This window comes from Gambusia affinis, linkage group LG10, assembly GCF_019740435.1.
Source record: "Gambusia affinis linkage group LG10, SWU_Gaff_1.0, whole genome shotgun sequence".
NCBI lineage: Eukaryota > Metazoa > Chordata > Actinopteri > Cyprinodontiformes > Poeciliidae > Gambusia > Gambusia affinis.
The window spans coordinates 3,147,399-3,170,190 of NC_057877.1; the positions used below are offsets into that span (position 1 = coordinate 3,147,399).

Below are 22,792 nucleotides of genomic sequence, written 5' to 3' on the forward strand. Positions count from 1 at the left end.
AATGGGCAGAGGCCCAATTACAGCCGGACCTGCGTGGAATAACAACAGGGAGATAATTGCAGTGTGTTTTCTGTATCCGCTTCAAGAGCCACCAGCGACGTCTTCAGTCAGCTCCTGCTCGGAAAACCGTTTCAGCCTTGTCATTCTAGCTGCCACACAGCACAGGAAGCCTCTGGTTACAGTGGGTTGTGAACTGTAATATCAGGTATGGCGTATGTGGAATATTAACTAATAAACAACTAAGTGTCGCCGCGATATGCCTGTATGTTGCCATTCAAAGAATTCGTCAGCCCGAGTCTGTGTACGTCCTTCACGCATCACGGACGCGCGCGCGCACGTCAACACCTTGGGGAATACAAAAGGTCTTCGAGCAGCTAGAACTACACACACACACACACAGAGGCTGCGCTATAGCAGGAGATGAACATCTGATTTGTCACATTTGAAACGCTAATGTTTAAACCAAAAGGAAGAGCACACAGTAATGTGTTCATTCATCTGCATAAACACCACCTGTCCCGGCGCAGACAACTCCTCAAGCAGCGAAAGTTTAGCAGCAGCCGGCGCGGCGAGCCAATCAGTGCGGGCCCAGCTGTGGTTTCACAAACCCGTAGCGTTTTCAAGTGTCAGAAAGCGCTCTGAGTACCGTCGGTGGTGCTGGAGAGAGAATACTTTCATTTCATGTCAACCGCCAGCGAGACGAATAGGCGACACGATAACAACAAGAAAACAGGGCGAGCCATCACGATTGACATCCAAAGGTAATTTATGCTGGCCCTTTATTTACTCACGCGGCTTCCATATACGCAGCGAGAGTTGTTCTTGAAGGCTAATTTGGAGCGTCTTTGGCATATCGCAGGCCTCTTTCTCCTTAAGAATTCCCATCATTTGTCTGAGGCAGGAGCAACGCGTTATCAAAATCCAGAACAGCATTGATCACCTGGCCTCTTTTTTCTTCTACTTCTTATTCTTTTTTTTTTTTTATCAACGCAGCAACAGCTCCTTAGTTTCAGAGCTTTTGTTTGTTTGTTTTTTCTTTTCTCCAACAGTGACAGTTACCGTCTTTCCACGAGCGTAGTGTGGCATGTTCCTCAAATGGTGTTTGTAATGAGAAGGGAAGCTTGGCTGCCATGACACCTCTTGAGCTGCTTGAGAGGGACGAATGCTTGTAGTTAGTTTTGATGGCTAAGGGGAGAATGATATCTGATGGTGTTATTATTTGAATAAATTACCAAACATTCAAAGGGCAGCCTTGATAACATTCAGGATTGTTTTTTTTAAGGCCCTTTCACCAAATAGAAGTCACTTGTTTCTTTTGGCCGCAACTTTGTTTTTTTTTTCTTACTTGCTAAATACAACTCAATTATTTGTTGCTTTTTAAAAGATGCACCAGAAAGTATTTCAACGCAGTTTAGGAAATGGTCACTTTATTCATGTAGCACAAGTGTCGCATGTTCCTCAAATGGTGTTTGTAATGAGAAGGAAAGCTCACCCGCCATGACACGTCTTGACATTTGGGGAGGAATGCTTGTTAGTTTGGATGATTTATACGGCAAGATTTTAAAATAGTTTGCAGATTTTTAAAACCTCGGAGACCATACACATGACGATAAAAAAATCTGAAGTAGAACAAGTTGGTAATTGTTGTCAATGGCAGGAGTAACACACTGAACACAAACAGACTTCATTCACCGATATTCACAGGAAACCAAACGTTTCAGTTCAGAGTAAACAAACATGGCCGACTTGGAAGAAACAGTGAGAATAGTTTGTGGACTATCTTCAAGAGAGAATAAGCAATGCAAAGAGGTTTTTTTTTTTTTTTGGTGTGTGATTGGTGTTTTTTTGTTGTAGAATGTTTTCATACCTGGTAATCCATCAAACTTGGTTTGATTGAGCAAAATCGCAATATTTATTAGATTTTCAGCGGTTGTGGTTCATTTTCACACTCCACTGCGTCAAACGATCAAAACTAATTGAAAAACCTGTTCTTCACTTCCTCACCTTGCAGAGTTTACTGGACTGTCACACCTGAAAGAAGACAAAACAACATCCATAGAGCACCAGGAAGACTGTTGGAAATATCCTTGTATTGTTTATTCTTTGTTAAACATAGTCCACAAAATATACATATAGGAAAATTTCTCAAGCCATCCTGATAATCTGGGTGTCCTTAAGGTTGTTGAAAAGGGGAAATTGGGACAAAAAATCAGCATAAAAGAATTGCCTTGTGAATTGGATGACAAGGCATAAGATGACAATAACATCAGCCATTGTAATTATTTTAATAAATTAGAGCTGTGTAGTCTTAATCACATTCAGGAGTTTTATTAAGGCCTTTGGAATTCACCAAATGGAAGTTATCTGTTCCTTTTGGCCGCAACATTTTTTTTTCCTGCTTATTTGCTAAATGCAATTCAATTATTTGTCGCTTTTAAAAGATGCACTGAGAAATCTTTCATCGCAGTTTAGGTAATGGTCACTTCTTTCAAGTAGCCCACTTTCGGGAGAAGCTTTTAGAGGTACAATTGTGGGTAAGTCTACTGTCACCAAAATCATAGGATGGATCCGCGGGGGGAAGAAAGGCCCAATTAGAGATCATTTGGCAAAGAAGCTTTCGATTGCTTTCACTCTGGTATTATTTGCTCTTTTGTTGACCTCTGCTGAGAGCAAAGGCGGATTCTCTGACGGCCAGAAGAGGGGCCGCCGCTGCCACTCTGTTCTTTCATCTAGCATTGTGAGAGCACAAGTGCCTGCGTCCGCCGACCACTTTAATCAACTTAATGCAACTGATACAGCCTGTTGTTACGAGCCTCCTGCACAATTCAAAGAGGCCCACAGATGGGTAGCACCGCTGCGGAGGCTTTTTTTCCCCTGGACCTCTGCTGCCAACAAGTGCTATGGGGGTTAGAGACAGAGGAACAAGGAAGATGGGGGTCATGGGACAGGCAGACATCACTCAGACAAGCTGTCTGCTCGTGCCATGCTGGTTCCTCTCTACAATCCCTCCACATCCACATCTTTACAAGGGCTACACAAGCACATCTGATATGAAATGTGGGTGATGGACCTTTGTTTAGTTCAAAGGTTTATACCTCTTTATTCCTAAGTCCCTTTGTGAATCCTCGCGCTCTGAAATATGTATAACTGTCCTTTTTATTCCAGTCATCTGAGGGAGAAATCAAAGCCCGAAGTTTCTGAGAGAAGCAGTTTGAAATGTCCATACGGTGTCAGCTTTTCCTAACCTGCTACCTTCCGCCGAACCCTTCTGCGACCTTCGGGAAACCGTCCGTTTTTGTTTTTTTTTCCTGCCCCTGCACAGCTCAAACCCAATAAATACAGAACTCAAAGGATAGGATCTGTCCAGTTTACTTTCATTGTATTGAAATAGTCACAGCATTAAGGTGCTCTGACCCTCTGAGCTGTTTTGACTCATTACGAACATTATGATTTTATATCATAGAGCAACACAGAGCGGTGTACACTTTAAAATAGTGTACACCACTGTTAACCAGAAAGGGTAATATTGCTTTCAATATGCAAAAATATGAATTCAGAATTCTGATGCCAATAAATAAAGTCAATTCAACTAATTGCCCTTAGAATTGACTAAATTGAATTGGAAAAAAAAATACTTTTTTTTCTCATTTTTAAAATCTATATTTTACTTTTCACGGCCTGATAAACACTTTTATCTTGGTTAATTCATATTGTTACATGAATTCTTCTTCCTCTTCTCTGAAAAAGACTAAACTCAGCATAGCATGCTGCCTTCTGCTCTGAAACAAAGTCATCTTGACAGTATCTTCCTGAAAATATCAATATTTATTAAACACTTTTCATTAAGCCCACATCTCTCCATTAAAACGTTGTTTTATTGTTGGTGTAATATTCTAATCTCAAATGTTGTGCTCATTATCTACAAGCTGAAAATGATCATAATTAACAGAAATAAATGTGCTTATGAGCTCATTTGAATCATAACTCTTTTAATCTCCTTCAGTATGTACATCATGTTTGTATGATTCAACTCTTTGCTAAATAACAAGGCCTGTGGCACATAGGATGAAGGTGAACGTTGTTTATTTTTCTTTGCCTGAGGTTTTCAATCAGTTTTAACGGTTTGAGTACAATACTGTGTGGAAGTCGGGTGGATCTGCTAAATTGTAAAAGTTTGATTTTCAATGTTGTAAACCCCCCAAAAAGAAATGCAAATCTGGCTCTTTAACTGCAAAACAAATGCATGTCGTATCGCAATTATATTAGTGGTTGGACTCCATTTCAAATTTTTAATGGAGCTAATGGCAGGGTCTGTAATTAATCATAGTTAATTGCAATTCCATCAAACTACAACAAAATGGGGAACAAGTTCAATTCAAACACTAAGATATTCATTGTTTTAGCATGTCCCCAAGCATTGGCATTGGGGACGTCTGTGCTGCTGCTACATGGTTAGCACTTAGATGCTATTTTAGCCTTTAATAGCTTCACATGGTAGGCTAACTACTTTTAGCACCATTTGAAAGCTTAAATTGTATTTTGTATGGTCCAATAAGCTCATTCTTTTGAAGCAAAAATGAACCCCCAGAGGGCTAAGAGAAGCGGCGTTGTCATCACTGCTGTTTGCAGCCATAGCTTGTGTGTCAGATTTACAGATGTACCAGAAACGCGTGACTATTAAGGTTCCATACAGATTCATTTTGTTTGAAGGAAAAAAAGTGAAGGTGAGTATGTTGCACAGTGTATATATGATATCTATGTGTGATATAATATTGTATGTGACGTATATGATTAGTTGGTGCATTGCATAATAGTATTCAAATATCTTTTTTTTTTTTTTTTTTTTCCTTTTTGTAAATATTCTGTCGGATGCCAGTCAGAATAGTTGTAGTTCTATGCAGCTAATAGGGATCTTAATAAACAAATAACTCACTAATGATACATGGAGGTGGCAGCATCATGTTGAGGGGATGCGTCTCTTCGGAGAGAAGACAATCAGAGTTGACGGGATTAAGAAAAGAGCAGAAAACTTAACAAAAATTAAGAAAAAAAACAAAAAGAGAAACTGGAGTCTGTAAAAGACTGTGGTGCTAAACACACGGCCAGACATACAGTGAAAAGAATCAAATCCAAGATATGATATTGTATATTCACGTATTAAAATTACTCAATGTCTAAACCAACCGTAAATCCATTAGATCGTTTGTGCTAAACCGGCAAATTGTTGTTCACAGACTCCTTCCACTGAGTCCGACTGAGCTTGGAGCGATTCTGCGAAGAAGAATGGCTAAAGATTTCTGCCTCTGGCTGTCCAAAGGTGGTAGAGACTTACCAAGATGCTCCTGCTGCTGGAAGTGAGTACAAATGCCTGTCACAATTTTTTTTTTCAAAGATTTATAGAAAAACAACTACAACCTTGTATCGTTTTAAATTCCTTCTGCATCACAATTATCTGCTCCTTTGTGTTGGTCTCTCACCTTAAATTTCAATGAAACACATAGAAGTCTCTGGTCGTGGATCCACACTGACATATTTCAAGGGGTGTGAATACTTAAGCACTTCTCCCCCCTCTTATATTAACTGTGGACTCAGAAATCGACCAAATGGTTTCTTTTATCATTCCCAGAAAAAATGTTTAAAATTCAAGAAGCATACCCAGTTTTTCTTTTTTTTCTTTTAAAACCATGCCTGTATATCTACACCTCCACACTCTCCTCGGTTGGCTCACACAGAGTTTAGAGTAATTCTGGACAAATGTTTGCTTCAGTCAATCAATACATTCTCACCTGAGCAGGAGACTGTGACTGGAGGTGGTAATTTGGAGCCTAACAGCAGTTTTACCTGCACATCATAACACCGACAGCCATCTTTATTTAAAAAAAACCCCATTGTTTTCCTTCGCTTTGACTCCCTGTGCCTTTGTGAATTTTTGGAAAGCGCAGATGTTTGGGGGTGGGCGTGCAGCTGTACGAAGGATCCTCAAGTGCCCACCTCTGCTCAGAGATAACTCTTCACAAAAATCACTGATGTTTTAACACAACTTTAACTTTGTAATCAGAGAGCACGTGTCGGCCAATTTGTGGGAAAACGATGGCGGGATCTCAGACCCGTCTCGTTAACATCTGCGCTCATTTTCTGCCATGCGAAGAAAATTTAATTGAGTGCTGCAGAAAAGGACACGGAGAGAGGGAGACACACACAGGCCTCCGAGGCATGACATTGTTTTTGACTTGGCAAAGTGCTGAGCTCAACAGCAGACCACTAACAAGGAGACAATCGGCCCTGAAGGAAGGATGCATACAAAGAATGGCAAGAGGACTCTTCTTTTAAAGCGGAAGCCTAACTCTCGGTCATAACAAAGGTCCGCGCGGCGGCGCGGAGATTCTCTTCGCACTCCGTCTCCCGTGCTTCGTTTTATATTTGCACTGCGTTTCAGCGTCGACATTAAGATTTCTCTTAGATATTAATAATTTAGCTTTCGCTTGGAGATCGTTTTCAAAAGAACGCCGTCAGAAGAGAAAAAGGGAGAAAAAAAAAAAACAACAGAAAAAAAAACTCCATATCAACTCACTTTTATCCAACATTGAGAACAAACCAATCTGAGGCATTGATGTTATTTCTGTGCTTTGTTGTTTGAATTGAAGCGATGATCCCCGAGACACAGCAGAGGTTTTGTTTTTATCTTTGGATTAAGGAAGCATGGACCGCTTTCAGATTGGAGAACACTCTCACTGGGGTCAAATAACAGATTAATAGGTCTGGTAATGAGCTCCCTGGAGTGTCCAAGTCTCTCTGACTCCCCCAGCCTCCATTATGTCCTTTTTTTTATGATGGATGACGGCAAACATCATTCACACATCTCCAAGAAAAATGACTTGGATGCCATTTGTGTGAAGGAGAAACATCAGCTCTGGTGATATATAGTTTTGGTGTGATGTTCTCTTTTGTATCTTTGTCATCCGTGCTTGAACTGTCACTGCTGTCTCCTTTTGTTTGGTCTCCTCGCTGTAAAGGCACTGTTAACATGCCGCTCTGGGTTTCTTGAAAGAACTTAAAAGAACGCTGGATGTTAAGTCTGGTGATTTTTTGTCAGTTCTGATGCAATCACCATCTTCGTGTTCAGACCACACCTATAAATGACAAGCCACCTTTTGCAGGGGGAATAAAAAGGAGTTAAGGGTTTTGGGTAATTGGAAATATAGAAACGGATTCTTTTAGTGCTCCGAGATGGATATTCTGTGCCGAGATACAGATTTTTAAAACTTAGTCCTACCACATAAAATATCTATTCTAACTTTCTTGTTGTGATTAGTTATTAATTAGTCCTAATAGAAGTAGGATGACGAATAGCTACCTTTAAGGATGTTTTCCCACCTGATAGTCTGGTAGACTCGGCTCCATTGGGGACCGAAAATTACAACATTTGTTCCATTTTGTGTTTCTTTCACACTGCACTATGCCAAATACTTTGAAGAGTCTGTTTACCCACTTACCTGAAGATAAAAATCTCAGAAGAAAACACTCAAAGCAACTTCCTTCTTCGTGCAATGTAAACAAAAATGGAGTGGCGTCAGATTTTTGCGGTTGTAGGATTTAACATTTGTTTTTGGTAAAAGGCCACGGGGCCTTTCGCTTTCTAGTGCTAGACACGCGTTATTTTGGTTGGATTTACCCAGAATTCCCTGAGCTGAAGTCCACTTCCTGCTTTTGAAGCAGTCTGCGGTCCACTTGGCTTTCGAACTGCACCAGAGTTCACTTTAATTGAACTGAAACGTAGGTTTTTGTGTGGACCAGAGTTCACCTTTTGTACCGCCATTATGCATTCACACCTTCCCAAACAAACCGGACCTTCCACGCAAAAGAACTAGAGTTGAATCAAAGCGGACCCTGAGAGGGGCTATTGAGGGGCTACTGAGAGGAGTTATTTGACGCCTGGGAATGCATCCCAAGTCTTTTTAACTCGGTAACAGGATCTAAAACTGTTGGGTATACCCAGAAGACTGTTGCATTGGGTTCAGTGAGCTGAAAAAATAGAAATGTTAACTTCCCAACTAGCTGGTCACTGATCAAACTGAACATGAATTGATTCCAGTAAAGGTCCAATTTCCAATGCATCTCTTGAAGTTTATTCTTGTATTCTTGTTTGAACAAACTAAGTTAAAGAAAAAAAAAAAAAACTACACCTAATGGTCAAGAGTCTGTGTAGTCAAAAAGTATCGGTATCTGCAATAGCGTCACCGTATTCACTTGGTATCAGATCAATATCAAAATATGCAGCATCATATTTTGATATAATAAAAGTGTTTCTAGCTTTTATCATATCAAAAAAGCACTTTTTGATATGATAAAAAAAAAGGGATTTCTGGCATTTACAAACCAGAAATGCAATAATGTAATAGAGTATAGATGAATGTAAGTTAAATCCCAACTGGGTGAAAAACTGTAAGATCTTCACAGAAATGAACTGTAAATGACAACATTACTTGTGACTCTCACAGACATTTCAGGATATAAAGATGTTCACATGCATGTCATATCGACAGAAAGTTAGTTTTTTTTCTTTTTCGTTCATTGGTGTAGTAACTATGCTTACACCCTTATATCCCATAAACCAGATTGTAGCTGCGAGCCGAAAGATAAATACACGGGTCTAAAATTCAAAGCCATAGTTTTACGCTAATGCTATGCTGAGACTTCAGTCTGCCTGCTCTCATCGTGCCATCTTTGATGAGCAGCAGGGAATGTTTAAAATCCTTAACGGTGTCAGCCTCGTCATCCGGAGGCTGATTAAGAAGTGTCGGGAGCGGAGCATAATCAGCTGCCAGAGCGGCTCCCCTGGTCAGATATCTCTGTCCACCATCATTAACTGACCTTACACGCAAAGAGAATCACCAAAGGAGGAGGACAGATAGAACAGCAGTCGCGGGAGACAGATCTCAGAAGGTGATTACTTTATGCTACGCCATGGAGCGATGCTAATGACCTCTGTGCTCTTGCATTAATGGCCTTTGCTGTCACATTAAAATGTGGCAGAGGTGTATGACGAGGTCCTCACCTCTCTGAGACAGTTTAATCAGAGAACGCTCAGCTAATACTTGGAATGAGGTTGGTGTTTGCAATGTGCAAGGGATGAATAGTTGGGAGGGGAGATGGATAAAAAAAAAATATATATCACCTAACGAATAGATTTATGCCATATTCTGTATGTGTGTAAGAGAGAGTGAATGAGAGAGAGAGAGAGATTAGGTTAAAGCCAAGATAAAGATATGCAATAAGTTTGGAGTGTCAACAAGATTCAGAGACTTTTACACAGAAATAATTTGTTTGAGAAGCTTTGTAGGGTTTTAGCATTCATAATGGGAAAGAATCAGCTGCTGAAAGTCACGGCTGATATCCATATAGCCTTAGATAATAAACTTTTACAGATGATGTTGCAGGGGATTATCACCAGGCATACTAAAGGCATCATTTTCTGCCAGATTCCATTTTGCTGGTGGATGACTCATCTTCTGATACTTGCGGCGTTCTACCGGGTTCACTCCTTGGAGCAACACTGTTTATTAGGGATTTTGTGATCCGATCCCAGGTATTTTAAATTCACAGGTAGCAGGAGTACCCTAGCAAACCATCACTACCTTCAGCTGTTGGAGGTGATTACTTGTGTGAACAACATCCTCAGCCAGATGTGTGGCTGTGCTTTCTGAAGTCTACTTTTTTCTCTTTGTAAACTTTTTGTAGAATTCATGTAAAAAATTTTTTGTTGGTTGAATTTGGGATTTCCTCATTGGAGTTGTGCATTTTTCACCTTTTACAAGAGTGTAATGGCTCCTAGTCTCTGTGCCATGTGTCCTGCTCTCCCCATTGTGCTCAGATTTTTACAGACAGATCTGATTTTGGTGTGTGGCAAACTTTAATTCAATGGACATAACCCATTTTATCTGTTTTTTTTCCTTATCTCTTTCTTTTAAAAAAATAAACTAGTGGCCCCATAAGAAAATACTTATGTCACATACAAATATAAAAACCTCCAGTTTAGCCACTGTGGGACTGAGTTATTTTATCCTGAACTTTTTGTCGGTTTCTGTTAGAGCTTTAATAAATCTCCAGCAGTGGGAGATGGATTCATATATCATGGAAACCAGTTTCATAGTGAATAGATATGATTGACTGGGGGAGCTTAACGATATTGCATGCAAATGAAGATGGTATAATATAGTACATATTATTCTATATGAGACACAGACTTGACATCTTTCTAAATTGTTTTCCTTATGCTCCTGGCTGATCACTTCGTTATTCTGCAGCTCTACAGTGATTACTGCAGGATTTGGCCAATCGCTCTAACTCATAATATAAATCATCTGCACCCTTAATATATGTCTCTATAACATAATGTCAACTTAACCTTTCACATAACTTGTATTTCCCTTTATTTATAAAAAAAAAAACCACTGTACTGAGAAAAATGATCCTCCCCCTTACCGATTTCTTTTTTTTTTTTCTGGTTTTTTGCTTTTATTGTCGCACTTAAAAGTTTCAGATAATCAAACAACTTTTAATGCCAGACAGAGTAAATACTGCCTGCACTTTTCAAGTTGTGTTTTCATTTATCAGGAGGAAAAATGTATATTCAAACTTACCTGTTATGTGAAAAACCAGCAGCAAGAACTTCAACAATTTCTGTCAAGTGCTTATAATGACTGGCTGTAGCTGCACTTCCGTTACAAATGTGCGTAAAACTTTGTTAATATTCTGCTAATGTCTGGGAGGAGGACACAATTTTGCAGTTGCGGTGTTTCCATTAAATAAGAAACTCCAACGTGAATAAGTTTGTTCACACAACAAGTCATTAATGTTGTCTTCTGCTTTGTGGTTTGCTCCTGTAGTAACATGAGGTTGTTTATCGAATGCGAAAAAAAGTGTTCCCATTTGCAGTTTTGCAAAATAAACCGAAATGTCAAATCGGGCAATTACTTGGTCATTGGAGATGCAAATAGTGAGTCTTTGTGGCACTTTAAAGAATTTTTTTACCCACTCTAATTCGGAGAATAGTTTAAATTCAGGCACATTTGAGAGTATTGAGAATGAATGGTCTGTTTGAGGTCATGAAACAGCTTCTCACATAGCTTTGGATCACAGTCCATGTGGACAGTGATCCACATAGCTTCTAAGTGAGATTGAGTTTCAGATCAGTCACTAATGGCTGGACATTTTCCTCCAGGATCTTCAGAAAAAGAGCAGAATTTATGGTTCCATCAATTATAGCAAGTTGGGGTCCTAAAGCAACAAAGCAGAAAATCACAATACCACCACCAAATCTGACTCGTGGTGTGATGTTACATAATTCTTTTTTTTTTATTTGCTTTGATAATTTTATGTCAAATGACTCTCTCCAAAAAGTGTCCACAGGTTACATTCCCAAAAGAGCAAATGTGAGATGGGTCTTTTGTGATTTGTTAGTCGAGGTTTTAGTTTTAGAACGCCAGTCCTTTTTGTCCACTTTTATTGCTGCATCATGAACTCTGACCTCAACTGAGGCAAGTGAGCCCTGCAGTGCTTCAGATGTTCTTCTGGGTTTTTTTCCCCGACCTCCTGAATATGGTAGACCCTCACCGTACCATTTAAAAATTCTGCTCTTGAATTTGGTTTGCAACCTGCCACTTTAGAGTCGCTAGTGGCCTTTTAGAACTTCCAAATGTTTTAAAACATATATATATATATATGTGTGTGTGTGTGTGTGTGTGTATATATAGATAATTAGACCTATGTGAGATCAGTGAAGCTGAACCAAAAATGTTCTCAGTCAGGGTTAATTGTGATTAATAAGGAAATGATTACTTACGGAACCGGTTTGGTTTGGATTGCTACTTATTTACTGAATAAAACCACTTTTCTAATATTAAAATTTATTTGTTGATTTTAAGCATTTGTGATTCAGAAGGACAAATGTTTTCCTCAGTGTTGTATATGAGCGTGGTGCAGTTTCTGTTTTGGATCCAGGTCTTCTCGTGTCAAGTGGGGCCAAAGCTGGTGTGTTCGGGTCGCCCCACCAATATTGATGTCATTGCGCTTCTGTCCCCTCTGTGTGAAACCAGGCCCTGCAGGCAAATGCGCGCCGTCTCCGGGTCACAGGGTTTTTGGGCGCATGTAGCGTATGGAACATACACGGCGACGTCGCAGGGATCACATCGCGCTGCTTCTTGAAATCTACTTCTGCTTACTTTCCCCAGTTTTACTTTAAAAATAACCCGGTTTAATTTTTCAATGTAATTTAGACAAAACAAAGGGTATATAGCTCACTAAATCCCCCTTCTTCATTATTTTTTTGTCTTGATCAGCCAACGAGAGCGCAGAGCTTCTTTGTCTCCATATCTTCATCGCAGACAGCAGCAGTTAAATGCTTGCCGTGTGATTCCTGTGTCTTCATCAGACCCGGGCCTGAAGGAAAAGTGTCGTCTTTGAATTCGCTGCAGCAGCACAGAGCTCTGGCCCCCTTTTTTTTTCCTCTCGACTTGCCCCTTGAAGTTCTTTTTTTTTTTTTTTCTTTCCTCCTCCTTTCAGCTGAAAAGAGAGCAGGATTGTGCTTTTAAAAAAAGAGGAGTTTAATCTGGGGAATGAGTGCTTTGCCATGAAGCCCAGCTCTAGGGAGAGTGCCAAGCAGGGCCGGGCAGTGTATTAATATTTAAATTCCAGTCCAGATAATCAATAGAAGGGGGTACTTCTGTGCGCCGTTACCCTCAGATGGGAAACGATAATAGGGAGAAAACCTGCTGATTAGCCTCCTTAGAAGCTCTCTTCTCTGTGTAGTGCTCAATACTTTAGGAGTGATTATAACCTATTGAGGCAGAAAACCTGATCGAATATGACCTCTTTTGAGTTCCTTGTTCCCTCAGTAGTGCGTCAAAAAGAGCATTCAGGAGTTCGTGTTGCAAGATCACGCCTCTCTGAATTATTCTAATTTATTTATTTATTTTTTTGGTTGCATATGGTGCCCAAGCAGAATTTCAAGCTGCCTTTATGTCCTAACATAATGCTTTAATATGACTGCTACTGCCTTAACAGGCACCGATGGGGAACTTATATTTCATTCTTCTTTTCAGTCTACATAAAAAAAAAAAAAAAAATCCCAGCTTAGTCCTTTTTGTCTTTTGAATGCTTTGAACTCCTTTCAGCCTTTAGGGGGACTTTTTCTGCTGTGGGTTGTGGTGTGCATTCACTGTAAAGGCACTCAATACCGCAATAAGACCACAAGCAAAACTGAGTGTCTTAAGCGGGACCACACATCTGAGGCATTTGCATAATTTAAGGGGGGAAGAGAAAGAAAGACGGCAAGAAACCAGCGCTCCTCATTTAAGATGAGAATCGAGGCGATGCGTACCTCTCTCGACCTGTTGGTTTAACTGCATGTCTCGGTCAAAACGGCCTTACAAGGGCCCAAATGAAAAGTCTTGGAATTTACACCCTGACAGGGTATGATTTGTCTTTTTGTGCCATTGCGGGGTTTACCCACTTTAAGGTCTCGTTGTCACACAACGTGCCTGAAAATCTTGATGTTTAAGAGAGGTCAGGATTTTTTTTTTTTTTTTTTTGCCTTTGTCCTCACTTAGTTAAAGCGTCAGACATAAAGAAAAGGGGGTGTGGGGAAAAGAGGGTTGTGGGGGTTCCAGCGGGATAATATCTTGTTTGAAGGGCCAGCAGAAAGAAAAGCAGAAGGAGCTGAAGTAGTGGTGGCGAGGATCTTGAAAGAGAGCAAGGCCAAAGCTGAACTGCTCAGTTCATTTTCCACCTCACTGGCCATCGTAATCCATCTCGGCCAGCTGCTAACAAGATTGAGTCTGAAGTTTACCTCCACAATGAGATAATCAGATTAAGATGCACAAAGATCAAATAATGACCCGGCTTTAGGGCAAGTTCAGCAGGCCCTTGATTGTGATGTGTGGTCCTTCAGTTATATTAAAGAATTCCTAATGTCTTGCCCAAATGTGTTTGTAATTATCCAAGGAAGACAATTTGCATTGACTGGACATAGATAGTATCTATCTGTCTGTCTCTGTCTTTCAAATCACTTCTCTTTGGTGGCAGAATGAAAGGCTTGCTAACTGTTTGCCGCTATCGATAAAAGTTTCACTGTAGCTTCCGACTGTTGCTAAATTAAAAGGCTAATTCACTCTTTTAAAAGTCTGTACTGCATTTACTATTAATCATATGTAATTCAGAATCACATTTTTAAACAAACCATATAAAATGTACCCTGTCTGGTTAACAGCTCTCATAGCAGCTCTGATGGGTAATAGCCATTAGCGGTATAACGTGATCTTGCAAAAACAAAAAAAAATCTCATCATAATAAAGACTATTTAGTTATTGTAATCATGTACTTCTTCTGGCGAGTGATTCCCAGCTCGACAACCTGAGAGTCTTATTTTAAAATGGAAAGTGAGTATTTCTTTAGCTGCCTTATATGACTTTATAGATGAAACATGAGAACGATGTTGGGCTAACAGTGTTGGGATACTTAAAAACACAACAACATTGGCATAGAAAAGCCTCTACAACTATCAAATTGCTTATTTCGTAGCATTCTCTGTAGCATTTGGGCAGAAAAAAGAAATGGTGATGAATGAAAAGCTAACTACCTGTTAACTGCTAACGATGCAGAAGTTGCATCATAACTTCTTAATGATGCTAAGCTAAAGAGCTAATTCACAGTTTGTAAAGTTTTGACTTCACTTCATCTTTTCTTCATATTTTGTTTCTTTTTACCAACTATTTTTAAAATGTAAAACCATACAAAATATCTGCCTGCCAGTCTCTGCCAGCCGGTGCAGAACCTCAGTTATTGTATATCTTAAGGGTAACAAGGCAATTTGGCTTTCCAAAGTGATCCATAATTGAGTGGTTTTGTCTTTTTCTTCCCCGACTTCTCTTTCACCGCACACTGCTTTGCCATAATGGAGTAACAAGATTATTCAGGGGAGCATACAAATGTGATTGTCTCACAGCAGATGGTGCGGACTGCTTCACCTTTGACAGAAGTTAATTAAGCCCGCCATATTGTGCCTATCCAATGGGAGAAACGTAGATGAATATTGAGCTGTGGAGGGCTGTGCGTCTCTCACACAGCTCGGTGCAGGAACAGAGGACACTGTTGATGCAGAACTGATTCAGATCTAGCTTTATTTATCCTCAGCTCACAGTTCCTAACATGAATGCACAGCATCACACCGGCTGCCAAATTCTCAAACTGCCTCTGCTGTGTGATGTCTGCCGACTCACTTAGAGCGGAGCTTTCTCACCACCAGCAAATTACCAACCATGACCTTACAGAAAAGTCAGTTTTCATACTTCAGGCCCTAATTTTAGTAACAGCTACAAATGAAACTGTCAGGAAATGCTAAGCCTTTTCCACCAAAACTCAACCCCTCAAACACCAAATTCCTTCTGCAAAGACCATGTGTTTACCTCAGAACATCAAAGGCTCGTGAGATAGAATTTAAAAAAAGGACTACAAAACCAGGAAACTGCGGATTATTAAACCGAGTGAAGCCAGAATAACAAAATAGTGTTCAAAGTACCCAACATGGAGGGGAGAACCTGCTGAGTGCAATATAAAAGTAGGGGTTAAGCTTATTGTAAACTCCCTCCACTACGTTCCAAAGGTAGAGGTTACATATGATTAGAGGAACGCTGCTGTGGCAGTCACTGCAAGCTACTTCCGTTCCAGTTGAGCATTGCTAATTTTTTAAAGCCTCCACCACATGTGTGGCACTACTGAGCAGCTCCTTTTTTCTCTCTTTTGATCTGGGTTTTGGAGGGTGTTGTGAGAGGGTATGGGAGGGGGCGGGGGGGGGATTGGCTGCAATTTTATGGTAAAATGCCCACTTGAGCTTTATCGTCTAATGCTTAATCATGCTGGGCATTTTTTTAAAAATTGGGTCAAGAAATAAGTTTAGGGAAAGTTGTGTTTTTCCTTTCTTCATGTAGTAATTACACAGTAATTTATTTTCTGCTCCAGAAAAAGATGTTAAAAATAAAATGGAGAAAAAGTAAGACTTTTATTTGATAACATGTTAAATGTTTCAACAAGCTCACCAGTGGCACAATTAGTGTTAACCCTAGCAACTGCTTCAAAATAAATGTAGCTTAAGTACTTATTTAGTTTAAACTTGATTTTTTTTTTTTCTCAAGTTGATTAGTTTTCTGAACTTTTTAAGTTTTCTTGGGGTCTAACTACCATATCACTGTTACCGCCGCTAACAGTGAGCAGGATGGTGAGGTAGGTAAAAAATATATATTCAAAGTTTAATGTAAGCGGCAAGGCATCATGCCAACTAAGCACAATGCTCCTGATAAAACCTTTCACAGCTGAAGTCCAGTAATCTGTTTGTTTTGATTAAACGTAACCATGATCCATCCGGTCTGTATCAAAGGTGTTGTGGTGCGTTCACACCAAACGCGTTTTGAGTGTCAAGCGATTCTTGTTTACATTCAAGGTCTATGTGTATGTATAATTTTTTGATTTTATATATAAAATTAAAAAATAATAACCAGACACACTATTATTATGTTTTTGTTGGGTTTTTTTTGCTTGTTTTCAATTGTACCATGAATCTGAAATAAACTTTCTTTCTATCAATAACAACCATATCACTGTCTATGTACCAGGTGGTTGTTTGGGTGTGATGGTTGACCATTGCAAACATAAACATGTGGATTTTGCTAAACTGCATGGGACTTTAACAAACATTTTTGGTGTGAAACAAAAAATGAATATCTTAAAAATGACCTCTTCCCTACTATTAAGTAGACTGACAGACAACCTGAGAACATTTTTAGAGTGCATGGCACCATGGCTTCAACAATGGATTCTTTGTTCTCAGTTGTTTCAGTCACTTTGAAAGGCAAATTTTAAATGACCACATGGTGGAAGTCAGTACTGGTTAAAGGATGAAATTATTGAATTATGTCACAAAAGACCACAGTATAGGTGCATTGCAGTATATTTGTTTCCCGGAACAGGAATATTTAGGTTTATACTTCACTCAAACCAGGACAGGAATTAGAACAACCTTAAGATATCTAGAGAAACTACTTACTACCTTAGATGAACATTTAGCATTAAGCTTTTAATATCGGAGCAAGACCTAGAGAAACTCCTGTTTAAAACAAACAAAAAAAAGAAAATTAGAACAAACTTAGAAAGTATAGATTCAAACAAGGACAACCAACATTTAGTTTTATCAGAACAAGAATCCAGAGAAACTCCTGTTGGTTTCTAAATTGTGGACTAATTTTGGTTTTTCATTTGTTGTTTTGTTTGCATTTCTTCTAACTCGTGTAAAGCACTTTGAATTGCCTTGTCGCTGAAAATGTGCTCTATAAATATTACCTTACCATACCTTCATATAGTGCATATTTCCTATTTGTAAAGAGGGTAAATGTGTTTAAACTCACAATAAAATATCAGAAGAAACTGGACTTTGCAACAGCAGCACTACTGATTGTGATCAGCCGGGGCCTCTCTGGGTGTATACCTCTGGTCAGGGAAACACTCATTAAAAACAAGGATGACGCTTTGGGGTGGAGGGTCACATTACAAGTCTGGGGATTATGCAGCTCTATCACTTTTAAATTGACAACACAACTTATCCAGATCTATAATTATACTTCCCTGATATGCTGTTACATTGGCTAATGATGGGGGGGAAACTTGAAGGTTTCTTGGGTTAGTTTTAATGAGTCCCTTTCCTTTAAAGACCACAAAATGCCACCAATTTAAGTCCTGCCAATGCTCTCCATTTCAAGTTGAGAAACACCCGTGGAGAGGAAAAGAAATCATCTAGTTGCCGGACGTGTCAGCAGTTAAGGAACCAGCGTGAGCCTGCTCATTCTCCATGGCAGGGATCAGATTAGAATTCATGAAATAAAAGTTTTCTGGGATCAGATGATCATGGGGTCACTCTTATTTTTAATTAAAGTAAGAATAGTTCTCCCTGCAGGAGAGCTCTGAGATTATAAAGAAAAAAGAATACCAATGATCTGGATCGGACCACTTCTAGGATTACCATAAAATCTTTAGAATTTCTAGAATAAACATGCAAACTATTACTAAGCTTCAAAAACACCAAATGAAGACAAGTAGAGAATTCATAACCGATTTTATTAGAATGTAAATTAGTCCAGAAGCACTTTGCTTAACAGTGGAACAACTATTGTCTTGGCAAAACTGTTTGTTTGGACTAACTTTTGCAACAATTCAAATGTACCATCATTTACTCTTACTGACTCAAGCTCATGTAATCAGACAGCATGGGGTGTCATGGAGGAGCCAGTGGCCTTTACAGTGTTTTCCTAAGCTCTGTCCTATATGACAACACATCTAAGAAAAGAGTTAGGGTGTGTAAAATACATAAAACTAGTTTCATTATCTGAATAATAGGACAGAATGAATAAACTAAACAGATTTATTGGATAACAGCCATTTGAAAGGTGGTGGTTAGAGCAAAGGTCAACACACTTCTTAATGTTTGTTCTGGGATAATGGGAAGTTTTACCTGTGTAAAGGAACATTACGAAATAGTAGTAAAGTAAAGAGAAGTTAAAAAAAATAATAGTTAATATTAACAGGTTTTGAGTCTTGATTTAATGAAACTGTGTTTCAGCAGTTTTGTAGTTTTCTAATAGTTCCTCCCATTCTAGTGGAGCATAAATATGAATGCTGCTTTTCTGTGGTTGGTTCTGATTAATACAGATGATTATTTACATGAGCAAGTATTCATGCAACATTTTTATCTGCGCTAATGTGGATTTGTGGCAAATCTGAACTGACACCAGAACTCCTCCGGATATGCCCGATATGACAAAGACTGTTTGGTTCATGTCTACTCATACCACCTTTATTTATTTATTTTCACCAAACTTGGCAATGCAACTTTTTTTAAAATATTTTCAGGGAGGACAGGGGGAACGAGCAGCAAGCAAACAGGACTTAGTTTTGGTGGTTGCTAATAAATGGACCCCCCCCCCAAACCCCCATCCTCCACCAAATCATATCCTGCAAACTGCTCCACTGCTCTTTTTAAACTGAGTAAGTGCTGACTTTAGCTACTCGCTTCACTACGTACCACTTCCAGGTGAAGACCCAGGCCTGAAAGCGTGAGGGAAAGACGCCTGGCAGACAGCTGTCATTGATACATCTACATCAGTCTGGTTTGTACACCTTCTTCACATTTTTGAAGATCTTTCTCCTTCCAACTGAAAGGGTTCCTGAAAGTGTTTCCCTCACCAAAAGTACCACAGAACTGAAGGATCCAGCTGAGTGCTCTTTAAGACGATCAAATATCTGGACTTACGTCCTTTGTAGCATGTGTGAAAAAAGAGCAATCAGTTTAAACAAAGTTATATATATGTATAATTATGTCAGTTCTTGCAGTTGTTAAAAATGTTTTCCCGGTGTGGGGCATGAACCCACCACCCGGGTGGAAACTGGACGGAGCAGGCAAGAATTTTGATGAAAACAATAATCAAATATCCCCCCATTGTGATCATCCCACAGGTTGTCAGTCCAAACTTTTTGATGTTATATATATGCTGTACTTCCTGTTAGTAAATGGTAAATTTTGTATTTTGCAGCCACTCTGATCTGTGCATTTCTCCGTTTGTGGAGATCTTTTGTGAAACAGTCTAGGACTAAAAGGCAGCCAATTTGGGATGGGCTCTGGTTTTGGGACCCAGAGATCAACAGGCAAGATCTGATCTTGGGCCAGCTTTTCTTTTTTAAACTTTATTTTTAATATTGCACCTCTCATGCTTCAAAACAGTGCCTCAGACATGAATCCAACATGTTGTCAAGCCTACAACACACACAAACACACTCACACACCTACCGTTTGCAAAATATAACAATAAATTCAACATACCAGTGGGTTGGATTACAGCGTTGAGCTGCAAATGTAATGTTTCGAGGATTGTCTGAGAAATGACTGAGATTTTGTCAAGGAGCCTGTGGACGTCTCCAGAAACTTGATGCTAATTTCCATCTCTGTTTGCAAATAAGCTGCAAAATTGCTCTTTAAGAAAACATCTTTGCAGAGCGAATAATCACATTAGAGCGCCGCGTTTGTGTCCCTGAATCGTCTTTGAACTAATTTGCGCGTACAGGCTCGCAGCTGCAATGTTTCTAAATCTGCAAAACCAATTAGGCCCGTCAACATGGCTGCTAGGGGTTATTCCTCGCAACTATAATTGCATCTAAGCAAGCGTTCATGATGAAGACACAGTCCAGAGGCGTCATTCTGTTCAGAGAGAGAGAGAGAGAAAAGAAGCTCTGCATGGTTACGTTTTTAAGTCGCAACGCTCCTTTTCTCCCACATTCAAACACTGTAGGCTAGACGATAACAAACAATGCAAAGCTACTTGTTGTTTTTTAAAGCTCACAACCCCCCCAACCTCTATTTTCTCCCCTCTCCTCTGTCTCTGCAGAAATGACAGGAGAAGTGCACATTTGTAGCTCGCAGGTACTAGTTGGGGTACAGATTGAAGCTATGATATATGACATGTGTTGCAAGCAGTCTCTGTGCATCTCCCAAGGACCTGTCACAGCTCCAGCACAGGCAGTTAAAGGCTCTGTTATACACAGTTTAATCCTCCATTTAGGTCACAATCCACCAGCAGACAGAAAAATCTGCTTTTTCCCTCCACTTTGTTAAGAATCCTGATAGTTTGGTTATTAAAATGAGCTTGAAATGCTCCTGAAAGCAACATGCTGTTAATCTTTTAGTGTTTAATGGCTTTTCAAACATAAAAAAAAAAGCTTAAACAGAGATTAGATAATTTTTACGAGGACTCTCCCCCCCCCCAAGAAATCTATTTCTCAACTTACGTGACACATCGTTTCTATTAATTCAGCTAAGTTATTTGTAAGCTGTGTGTAAATAAGTAAATTGTTTTCTCCGTTACGTCTAATGGGTTGGATTTTTTTATTTTATTTTATTTTTTTACCCCCTTCCAGGCTTTAGCCCCGAATCATGGACTGATTGGCGCTGCATTATTCACTCAAGGTTGTGTCATTGCTAGAAGCCAGAGCCAGCGCACGCCTTGTCCACTGCGCTTTATTTCAAGGGTTAGCCGTGCATCCATACATGCTAAATTAGGCTTTAAAGACCCCATGAACCTCATGTGGATTTTTTTGGTTTATCAAAGCAAAAAAAAAAAAAAAAAACATGACTATGAATATGAATCAAAGAAAAGCTTTGCAAAAAATAACCTAAATAAATAAAATAGAATAGTAAGTGAGGAGCTGGAGCTGTTTATCCGCTCGGTGTATGTGTTAAGGAATTAAATCAGGTCAGATCTCGTTGAACATCCCTTTTTTTTTTCTTCTTCTTGAAACCCTTTCTACATGAATTGCAGCAGTAGTCAAAGAGCACAAAGCTGCTCTTTGATAAAATGTGTTTTTCTGTTAGTTTTACCCCCAGGAAGTTGCTGGTGCTTTGCCCAATTATAGTCTCAAGTCTGAGCAGAGGTAGGAATGGCAGATAACCAGACTTTTCTGTAAGCGGAACAAAAGACGGGAACCTCGTCTGCTGTGGCACGAGACGATGACGGACGGCTAAAAACGCAGTTTGAAGGTGTCTCTACGCTTAGAGGACATAACCTGTATATATGACATTCCACCAGGCTGTATCCCTCCGTTTTCCCCGTCGTGACCTATGGGTTTGGGGCGGTGGGGGAGGGGAGATCTGTGCCTTTCTGATTGTAGCATCCGTCTGAGGGGGAATCTGCTAGGAGTTACAGTACTGGGGAAGCGCGTCTTTCTGCGGAGCCCGCGGCCTGCTGGTGCTGAGTAAGCCCTGTGCAGCAAAAGATTCCTTCTGAATTAATACACACTGACAGTAAATGTCAACAGAATTTAAATTACACTCCCCGCCCTCTCTCATAAGCATGTGAACGTCTTTAACTTATATTGGGTGCCATGAACACGGCCACCGTAGCCTTTGGGGGAGGAATCTCTCTCTCTCTTTTTTTTTTTTTTTTTTTCATGCACTTGACTCCACATTTAAAACCACCAGCTCAGTGTTTGCCGTCGCATGTCTGAAACCAGCATCGAATTCGGCGGGCATGCATGCGGCTAATTAGTTGGATTTAAGCGCAATGATCATCAGCGTTGTCGACAGAACTGCTGCGATCTCAAACCGGTGCCCTCCCCTCCGCTGGTCAATGGAGCGTTTCACTGTTCATTAGAGGCAGACGGTGTGATGGAGCGGGGCTGGCTGCCTGCGTTAGTGTTAAATCCCATAGCAGTAGCACAACAACAACATCTATATTAGGATTAGCTCATCCGCACCTCAGAACAACGGAACAGCAGAAACCTGTTTCAGCGTTGGGAATTCGTTGCATTTGTTAGTAGGCCTACTGTGATTCTGGAAGTCACTTTAAAAAAGTGAGTGGTATTCGACCCATTATTTGCTTTCAGACAAGGATTTGAAAAGCTGTTCAAGAAAGGAGAAAAGGTCATACATTGTATGAATTATGGTTCTCAAACCACTTGCAACAACTACTGCCTCACTGGTCCATCATGGTCGAGAAAGAGCCAAGCAATGTTCACACAGCAGACCGTGGTCTTCAATTCCGATTTTGTTTTTTGCTGAAATCTGGTTTATTTATTTTTTTTGCCTGGTCATTCACATTTCCAAATATATGCGACTTGTATGTGTTCTCCAGTGTGGACAACAAATAACCTGAAAATGTCCCACATGCACAGTAGAGGGCGCAATAACGTCACACATAGCGAG

General features: G+C 39.9%; 1 long non-coding RNA gene across 2 annotated transcripts in view; it reads left to right on the forward strand.

Annotated features, from left to right (window-relative positions):
• Positions 1-364: 364 nt before the first annotated feature.
• LOC122838165 overlaps positions 365-22,792 on the forward strand; it is a 162,653-nt gene continuing 140,225 nt past the window's right edge. Inside the window, exons 1-2 of one of the 2 annotated variants that reach the window (XR_006371847.1) lie at positions 365-761; positions 5,235-5,354. This is a non-coding gene — a long non-coding RNA (uncharacterized LOC122838165). The remainder of the gene's footprint in view (positions 762-5,234; positions 5,355-22,792) is intronic. The other variant, XR_006371848.1, reaches the window with a different exon arrangement.